The sequence below is a fragment of the Micromys minutus genome (assembly GCF_963924665.1).
Source record: "Micromys minutus genome assembly, chromosome: 11".
NCBI classification, from domain to species: Eukaryota; Metazoa; Chordata; class Mammalia; order Rodentia; family Muridae; genus Micromys; species Micromys minutus.
In genome coordinates this window covers 58,798,319-58,807,977 of record NC_137980.1, presented here as the reverse complement: position 1 = coordinate 58,807,977, position 9,659 = coordinate 58,798,319, and positions in this window count along the sequence as shown.

The following is a 9,659-nucleotide window of genomic DNA, read 5'->3' as shown; positions in this document are numbered from 1 at the left end:
TGGACCTTCCCAGACTTTGTAAGAGGGTGACCAGTCTGTTAATGCAGAACAGGAGGGTGAAACTGTCCTTACACCTGCCGAGACACCTCCCACCAGTGCCTGGGACTGAGGAGATGGGAACCCCGTCGGCAATTTTGATACAGCACCAGCCTCCATGACTACCATGGTGTGGGACCAGAAACTAAGTGGAGTCAGTAATGGAAACTGATCCCCAGTTCTTGAGGTCGGGGTATGGAATCAAAGTGTCACAGGGCTGCACTGCCTCTGAAGGTTCAAAGGAGGGACTTCCTTGCCTCTTTTATCTTCTGGTGGCTCCTGGAATCCCCTGACTGTGGCCTCATCACTACTAGTCTTCAAGTTACCTCTGTCTGTGTATTTTAGATCCCCTTCTCCTCACAAGGACACTAATCACTGAGTGTGAGGTCACCAGGGTCTAGTGTGACCTCATCTTATACAGTGACATTGACAAAGATTCTATTTTCAAATGGGGTTTTAGGGTTAGGGAACCCCTAGAATCAGCCTTATATATCCCATAGAAGACCGTGTCTCCTTCTACCTGTCTCTTATGCTTGTTCCCTCTTATTTTTCATCTTTGTTTGTGTGAATATTTTTTTAAGCAGGTGTCTTGATATATGGCTCAGGCTGGTCTCAAACTCTGACTTACCCTCCTTAGTTTCAGAGTTCCAGAATCACAAGCAAGAACATCTTTTTAGTGGTTGTCTTGAAACACATACTGCCTTAGTTAGGGTTTTACTGCTGTGAACAGACACCATGACCAAGGCAACTCTTATAAGGACAACATTTAATTGGGGCTGGCTTAAAGGTTCAGAGGTTCAGTCCATTATCATCAAGATGGGAACATGGCAACCTCCAGTCAGGCATAGTGCAGGAGGAGCTGAGAGTTCTACATCTTTATGATGCTGCTAGCAGAAGACTGACTTCCAGTCAGCTAGGATGAGGGTCTTAAAGCCCACACCCAGAGTGACACACCTACTCCAACAAGGCCACACCCATTTCACAACAGGGCATTCTAATAGTGCCACTCCCTGGGCTGAGCATTACAAACCAACACGGGTACTCATTATGTGTCTCTAGCTAGCCTGAAGCTCTCTGTGTAGACCAGGTTGAGCTCAAATTCATAGATTCAAATGCCCGTGCATTTCAAGTGCTAGACTAAAGGCATGCACTACCACACCCAGTGATTTAGTCACTTTTCTAGTGCTGTGAAGAGACACCACGATCAGGGAGACTCATAAAAATAAAGCAATTTAAGTGGGGACTTGCTTACAGTTTCTTCATCGTGGTGGGGAGTGTAGCAGTGCATGTGGTAGCAGAGGAGTTGAGAGTTTTACATCCTGATGGGGGAGGGGACAAGCGGAGGGAGGGAGGGAGGGATAGAGAGGGAGGGGAGAGAGAGGGATAATGAGGTGGGGCTGGCTTGGGCTTTTGAAACCTCAAAGCCCAAGTGACACATTTCTCTCAACCAGGCCACACCTCCTAATTCTTCTAAAATAATGCCACCCCCTGATGACTAAGCGTCCAAATATATGAGCCTATGTGGGCCATTCTTATTCAAACCACTTCACCCAGCAAGGGCATCTTTTCCCCATCAAAAGGCTATCCATTCAAAGGAAGCCATTCTTCTGGGGGGGAGTACGGAGTCTGTTCTGTTTCTGTCAGTTCTGAGCTGGTAGATAGAAAGGAGAAGATCAGTTCTGACCACACTTGGTACTTCAACATGCCCCTAACTATGGGCACTCAGCTGCTGGAACTTAAAGTGTGCATCAGCTGTTGGTGCCTAAGTCGATTATAGGCTACCTCACATGATGTTAGACACTCCATCCCAGATGAGAAGTCTGTCAGCCTCCAAGTGTATAGAGCTGCCAGGTGAGCTCGCGTAGAATGCCTCGGAGAGCCGTGTAGGCTTGGACTAGCCTGGTCTTCTGCACACACGATGTCCTTGCCACGGTGGCAGATACCAGCAGATCAGCATTTGTCAACCTGTGGGCTGCAACCCCTTTGGCAAGCTTTTATCTCCAACAAATATTTACATTATGCTTCATAGCAGTAGCAAAATCAGTTATGACATATCAGCGGAAATAATTTTACAGCTGGGAGATCTCAACACGAGGAGCTGTGTTAAAGGGCCGCAGCACTAGGAAGACTGGGAGATCTCAACACGAGGAGCTGTGTTAAAGGGCCGCAGCACTAGGAAGACTGAGAGATCTCAACAGGAGGAGCTGTGTTAAAGGGCCGCAGCACTAGGAAGACTGAGATCCACTGCAGTAGACACTTGGGGCAGAGCACATATGCCAGAACTGTGAGCATCAAGCAGGCAAGTTCCTGGAAAGGTCTAGAACAGGGACTACCCCATCACGCAGAGATGTTCGTACCTTCAACCCAGAGGGACCACTCCGTCCTGAGACGGGCCTGAGCATATGGTAAGGATACAGGTGAGTTTGCTGCTTAGATCCAACAGCTCTGTCACCTTAAAGTACCTTTCTCTCTCAGCCTCTCATCCAACTTGTGGAGCCAGTGGGGCTAGAAAAAATTGAACCTTAAGTAATAAAGGAAAATACTGATAGGAACAGAGCGGAAATCAGGAGGCGGGCAAAGACGGCAGCGGGAAGTCAAAAAAGCTTCAAACTGACCGAAAAACTGATGCAGTTAGTAAAAGGGACCAAGGGCAAAGGGGAAGATACGACTTCTGCATCAAGAATAACAGAGACTTTAGCAGATGCTGTGGGTTGAATGTGTTTGACTGCTCACCAGGTGATGATGATGTTTTGAGGCTACAGAACCTTTAGGAAGTGGGGGTCTAGTGGGTGGTCCTGAGCTCTATAGGAAAGCAGGCCACACAGTGCAAGTCATGAGGAGCAAGTCAGTAAGCAGCACCCCTCTGTAGCCTCTGCATCAGCACCTGCCTCCAGGTTCCTGGACTGTTGGAGTTTCTGTCCTGACTCCCTCCCGTAATGAACAGTGCTGTGGAAGTGTGAGCCAAATAAACTCTTTCCTCCCCAAGTTGCTTTGGTCATGGTGTTCCATCACAGCCATAAAAACCCTACTGAAAACAGCAGCAAGAATGAGGAGAACTTAGAACTAAATAAATAGCTCTAATCTATTAAAGGAACTGGGGTCAAGCAAAACAACCTAGAAACACAGAGACTTGGGACTTGGGAGAAACATTTTGCCTATACCTAAGGAAGGGAGATTACAAATTATAGTCTCTTTCAGAAAATACAAGGCAAAGGAAAACATGTGGTTTTTGAGCCCAGCTATGTTTCCTGGTAAATATTTAACAAGCAGCTCTCCAGGACACGGAGGTGTGATTTATAGTGTGTCCATTCTTGCGCCGTCTTATTTCGAGCATTCGGGGAGACATTGGTGGCACGTAGAAGGTGGGAGGTCACATGACTGACTGGTTGACTCCTGTGTAACATCAAGGCCGGCAGAGCTTGACTCCAAAGCTGGCAAAGATATTACAAGTAACAAAAACAACAAACCATTTTTTTTCTTTTCCTTTTTCTTACAAATAGGGACATGGGAATCCTTCACAAAATATTAGCAAACCAACAGGACAATGCCCAAGGACTGTCTCCCTGCAATGACTCAAGTTGGGTCAAAACCCAAAAGCCAATTTTTAAAAACCACACTGACAGATCAAGGCAGAAACACATGATTGTCTGAATAGATACAGACCAAATATAAAACCACCAATTTTTAACTCATCCTCATAATAAAAGCCTATTTGCAAGCAGACGTTAAAGGAAGTTAACAGGGTAGGAAACACACATTTTTGAAAACTCAGTTTTTCTCAGAGACCCAATTATAATCAATGTGATTTTTCTGACATTGAGATAAAAAATAAACCCTTGGGAAAGAAACACCCACACAAAAATTACCCCTTTTTAAAAAGCGGGGAGCTGGAGAGATGGCTCAGTGGTTAGGAGCACTGTCTGCTCTTCCAGAGGTCATTGGTTTGAGCCCCAGATCCCGTGTAGAGGTTTTCAACCATCTGTAACTCCAGTCCCAGGGTATCTGACACCCTCTTCTGGCCTCCATGGGTACCAGATATGCATGTTGTATGTAAACATACATGTGACAAGACACCCATAAATATAAAAAATAAAATATAATTTTAAAAAATGTACAAAGGGACTAGGGGAGACAGCTTAATGTCTAAAGCATGCACTGCTCATGCAGAGAGCCAAGTTCAGTTCCCAGCACCCACATCAGGTGACTGGCAACCATCTACAACTCCAGATCCCCTGTATATGTGTAGATACTTACACCGGTACATGCGTATGTAGGACAAAGGATGCTGGGTGGCCTTTTCTTTTAACAAAGTCTCTCATTGAATCTGAAGATAGACTGGAGGCCAGCTGGCCCCATTCTCTTAAATCTGCTGAATATGTACAGGGTTACAAGCCCCTGTGTGTTCATGCTCAGCTTTTTACAAGAGTACTGGAGATTCAAACTCACTTTGTCAGCATGCACTCTTACCCACAAGCCACCTCCCCAGCCCGTAAAAGCTTGTCAACAGAATCTTTGGGGAAACCAAAAGACATGTCTAAGGTTAGGAGAGGCATTCGCCTAGATCTGCTGAAAGACCTGTATCCACAGCATGGTGGTCCGTGTCTGCAGAGTAGAGCAGAGACCTAGTCAGACAGTCGGCAGTGACCCAGCAGGCACAGAAAGATGGCTAAGTCTATCAGTCTCCAGTGAGAGGCACATCAGAAAAATGGAATGCTGTCACCACCTACCCCATGGCAGAGCCTAGAAAGGACGGGTGCACACTGGCCCTCTCAGGGGCAAGTGGACTCTGGAGCATTGTCTCCCTGTGTGCCTGTGATATTGTTCCATTGCAACATTGTATCTTTACTCATAAAAAAAAAGACTTTTCCCATTCTTGTCATCCAGAGACTCATTCCCAGTTGGTCAAGCTAGAGAAACCAGGATCATGTCCACACAGGCATGTGCGGGGATGTTTTCCAGAAACTTTGGTCATGGTGTCCTCAGGTGGTGATATCATCCAACTTGGCTTTTGAGTGTCAGAGGACCGCTCTGCAATTTCAAAGAAATAAACATGGAGTTCCCACCCATCATGATGGCTCTCTGGGACAGTGTGCCGGAGAAAGGAACCAGACACAGGGCACACTTAATGAAATTCTAGAACACAAAGGTGACGTTCTAGAAGCAAACTATACTGGCAAAGCAAAACAAATCCAGAAAGTGGCAGCCTGCTGCCCAGCGCTGGCTAAGAAGAGACCCAAGAGCACATTCTGTGCTTCTGATTTCCCCAGGCGCGCGGGTTTGTAAGCCCTCAGCTGCATTTTCTGTGCATTTGCGTGAAGCAGACGGAACGGGGAATGGCATTGCCGGGTGGTGTGGTGGGAGCACAGACTCCCCTTCACCAAAGGACCGTGATGGTTGACATGGTCATCGTGACAGGATGGAGGATTCTGTAGGCAATAGTCTTCTGGACATATCAGTGAGGGAGTTTCTAGATTCTGTTAGCTGAGATGGGAATACCCAGCCTAAATGTTGGTGGCATCATTCTGTAGACTGGGCTCTCGAGCCAAATAAAAAGGAAATCAAGGCCCAAGTATCAGCATATCCTCCATGCCTGTTCTCTGGTGATCAGATAACCCAATTTTGGGGCCACATCTTCCCAATCATGATGAACTCTACTTAAACTGACAGCCCAAATAAACCCTTTGCCCCTTAAGCTGCTTCTTGCCTGGCCACAGCAGTGTGGACAATAACTAATCCACAGACAATGTCATTTTTTCACCCTCAGCAGCAAAATTCTACTTGCCCATGTGCGTGTGCACAGACTCTCACACAGGGCTGTTGTGAAGAGCGTGTACTGGCATCTCATCCTGCCTTGCCAGAGCAGATGGACCATTTGGGCCATCAGTAGGGGTACCAGGCAGGAAACCAGCTGTTGGGACCTGACTGGGACCTGCCTTCAGCTGGACTCAGGCTGCTGGCCCATCAGCTCTCTGCGGGTGTGTTAAGCCAATCACAACCTTGCTATTAAATCCAAGAAGACAGCGCTGATGCCACCAGGCCCATAGCAAAGCAGTTATTCTTAGCAAGCTGTGGCTGCAGCGATGGCAATGGAGACATTGCTCTCGTAGAAAGGACAAGACAGAGGGCAGCTCCCTGCCAGTAACTGGAAGGTTCCAGAGCGACTGCTCCTCCACAGGCGAGGCGAAACCCTGGAGGAGCGATGTTCACACCTCTTGATGACTGTGTGGCCACGAGTGTGCTGGTTGAACACACTTTCACCACTGGGACTTGAAAGGCAGGCAGGTGTGTGGCTAAGGATGCACGGAGCTGCCTCACACCACCCTCCGGTGTACTTCGGATCCCCGTTGCTCTGCTCTGGAAGGTGACACTGGAAAACGCTGTCTGCCTGTGTGGGCCGATGGTTTCTCTGCCTCCCTCTCTGTCAGGGCTACTGCCATCACTTTCTGCCTTGCTGTGCAAACAGATTTAAAAAATCGCTGTTATGACAATGAGGCTTTTTAATCACTTTGAATGCGAGATGAAACGATACCAGAATAACAGTTGCCGCGCCGCACGCCCAGATTACAGGCGGCAGAAGGGCCTCTCATGACACATGCTGAGACGCGCTCAGCGTCTTACTTGCCTGGAACAAAGCAATGCCTGCTGTCACTTTAAAAAAAAAAAAACTTGTTATTTTGAAATAATGATAGATTCACAGGAGGCTGAGGACAGACGGCAGAGGGATGTCCGCCGCACATCTCGCCTGGGTCCTTAGTATCACTTCTGATCCCACACCCCGCCCTGGATGTGATAACTCTCTAGTGACATATGTGTCCTTTTTACATGTTTGCCAGCACCAGAGCTGCCCTGTAGCTGTCAGGCTTTCCTTGGCAACCCCTGCCATCCCTAAATATCTTTCACAGACACATCTGGCCCGTGGGTACTTCCGTGTCCTCCCCAACTCTGCGTAGTAAGCATTATGAGGCAGGGGAGGCATCTGGTCTGTGTTCAAGCTCTAAGGATAACTTTTCCCCCTTGGTAAGCCTTGTGAGATCCTGGCTTGCTCAGCATCAATAACCACTGTCTCCACAGCTGGGTAGAGTGTACCAAGGGCCGTGCCACAATTCTTTAGCTGTCACCTACACAGGGCGTTGTTCCTAGTTTTCTGGCTGCTGATGGGGTAACTTCCAGGACTGGCTGAACACGTTTTCAATTCTCTGAATCAAAATTCAGAACTGCAGCTGCTGGGCAGCTCCAGTGCACACACCCGCTTTAGTTTTCGGCGGCGGGTGGCTACCCTTCTCACCATCTTGTCTGTTTCTTGATCTTCTGCTCCCCCACCCCGGGTGCTGGCATTCTAGGTGTGTGCTACCAGAGCTGGGACCACCTTTGTTTCTCTCTCAGCTGCTCAGACTGGGGCAAGTGGAGCTTCCTTCCCCGCGGTCTTACTTGCATTCCCTGATGGCATTGGCATGCCCTGTTTCTCCTTTTGGATGGGATGACTCTTTAATGGCTCTCTCCTATTTCCCATTGCTCTCCACTATTGGGTTTTGAGAGTTCTGTGCGTTCATTGAGTCCTTCATTGATACGTAGTTTGCTGGCCTTTTCTCTTAGTCTGTAGCTTGTCCTTTTTATTCTCTTAATAGCCTTTAGCTTAAACTAACTTCTTTAACTAACTTCAGTTAAACCACTCAGCTATGGAGACTGCAGGAATCTCCAGGCAGTAAATGTAAGGGGTTTGCCTGACTGGTCATCCTTCCAACATGGTTCTCCTGTTAACCTGGCTCCCATGAGCTCAACTGAGTCGAGGTGGGTACTAGTATCTCAAGTTCAAATGCAGTTGTTTTCTCCAGGAGACTTGACATGTATGTAGGACAGAAAGATGCTGCTACAGCCTTAAAAGTTCCTCTAGTACGAGGCACACCTGCCTCCACTCTTGAGAGACTGTGATACTGAGAAGCTAGCAGGCAGCTAGCTGGGTGCTTGAGGAGAACAAAGGAGACTGTACCAGATTCAGATCCAGGCAAGTACCACGAGGGTGGGAGGTAGAGATATTTTGTGCTTTGCTTCAGAAGCCCTACGGGAACTGCCATGGGTCTCTTTCCCATCTGGTTAGATTGTTACCATATTAGTTCTGTCAAAGGCCAATGGCCACACGCCTTTTCAAAGGTCATAGCATAGACCTTAGACCTGGTCAGGGCTAAGGAGACCCAAATGAGCCTGACACTATTTCCGAGTCCTCATCTCTGCATGGCGAAAGTAAGGAGGGCTTACGTCAACTATGAAGGTATCTAGCTATGATGTCCTAATCTCAAAATCAGCTCTGCTATTCTTAGCATGAATGTGTGCACCAGAGATAGTGTACAACTGTGCCTTCCTATGATGTCACATACACACTGTTCTTCTGACTATGACTGTTGGCTCTTAGTTAGGGTTTTACCGCTGTGAGCAGACACCATGACCAAGGCAACTCTGATACAGACAGTATTTACTTGGGGCTGGCTTATAGGTTCAGTCCATTATCATCAAGATGAGAACATGGCAGCATCCAGGCAGGCATGGTGCAGGAGGAGCTGAGAGTTCTGCATCTTCATTTGAAGGTTGCTAGCAGAAGACTGGCTTCCTGGCAGCCAGGATGAGGGTCTTTAAAGCCCATTCTCAGACTGACACATCTACTCCAACAAGGCCACACCTAATAGTTTCTCTCTCTGGGCTGAACAACCATAAAAGGCTCCTATTGACAGGGTGCGAGGAGAGGGATGTGTTTTATCTCAGCCAGGGAGGCCATTTTTCTTCTGTAAGCAATTTAATTTTCTTTGTTATATTTGGATTTTTATTTCTGTCTGTCGGTTTGTGCATGCCACATTGTATGTGTAAAAATCATAAGACGGCTGGTACAAGACGGTTTTCTCCTTCCACCCTGCAGGCCCGGGAGATCAAATCCAGACGTTGAGAACCTTTACCTGTTGGACCACCTTGCCAGCCTTATTTTTAACATCTTTGGAACAGAAGCTTGGAATCCACACACAGCACTGGGTGGGTATGTAAAATGGTGCAGCTGCTTTGGAAAAGGTCATGGATCCTCAAAAGATTAAAAATGGGAAAATTACATGACATTACAGTTCCGTGATGGTCACAACAAGGTTTCTTGCAAGAACCAAGGGCTAGGAATAGCCCAAAAGTCCCTCGGCTGGTGTGTGGATAGATGTAGGTTCATGTGAAGAGGAATGTTGTTCTTTCTTTTTTTTTTAAAAAAAGATTTGTTTATTTATTATAAGTACACTGTATCTATCTTCAGACACACTAGAAGAGAGCATTAGCTCTCATTACAGATGGTTGTGAGCCACCATGTGGTTGCTGGGATTTGAACTCAGGACCTCTGGAAGAGGAGTCAGTGCTCTTAACCACTGAACCATCTCTCCAGCCTGGAATGTTGTTCTTTCATAAAAAGGCATGGAATATTGCCATGTGGCCTAAGCCTCTAAGACATGAGGTTGTATGAAAGAAATCAGAAGCAGAAGGCCACACATGCACCAGGACTGGGAGACAGCTTGGTGGGTAAGGGAAGTTGCTCTGGAAGCTGTAAGACTTGAGTTCGAGTTCCCAGTATGCAGTATCACAGCCAGGCATTGCTGGGCTTGCCT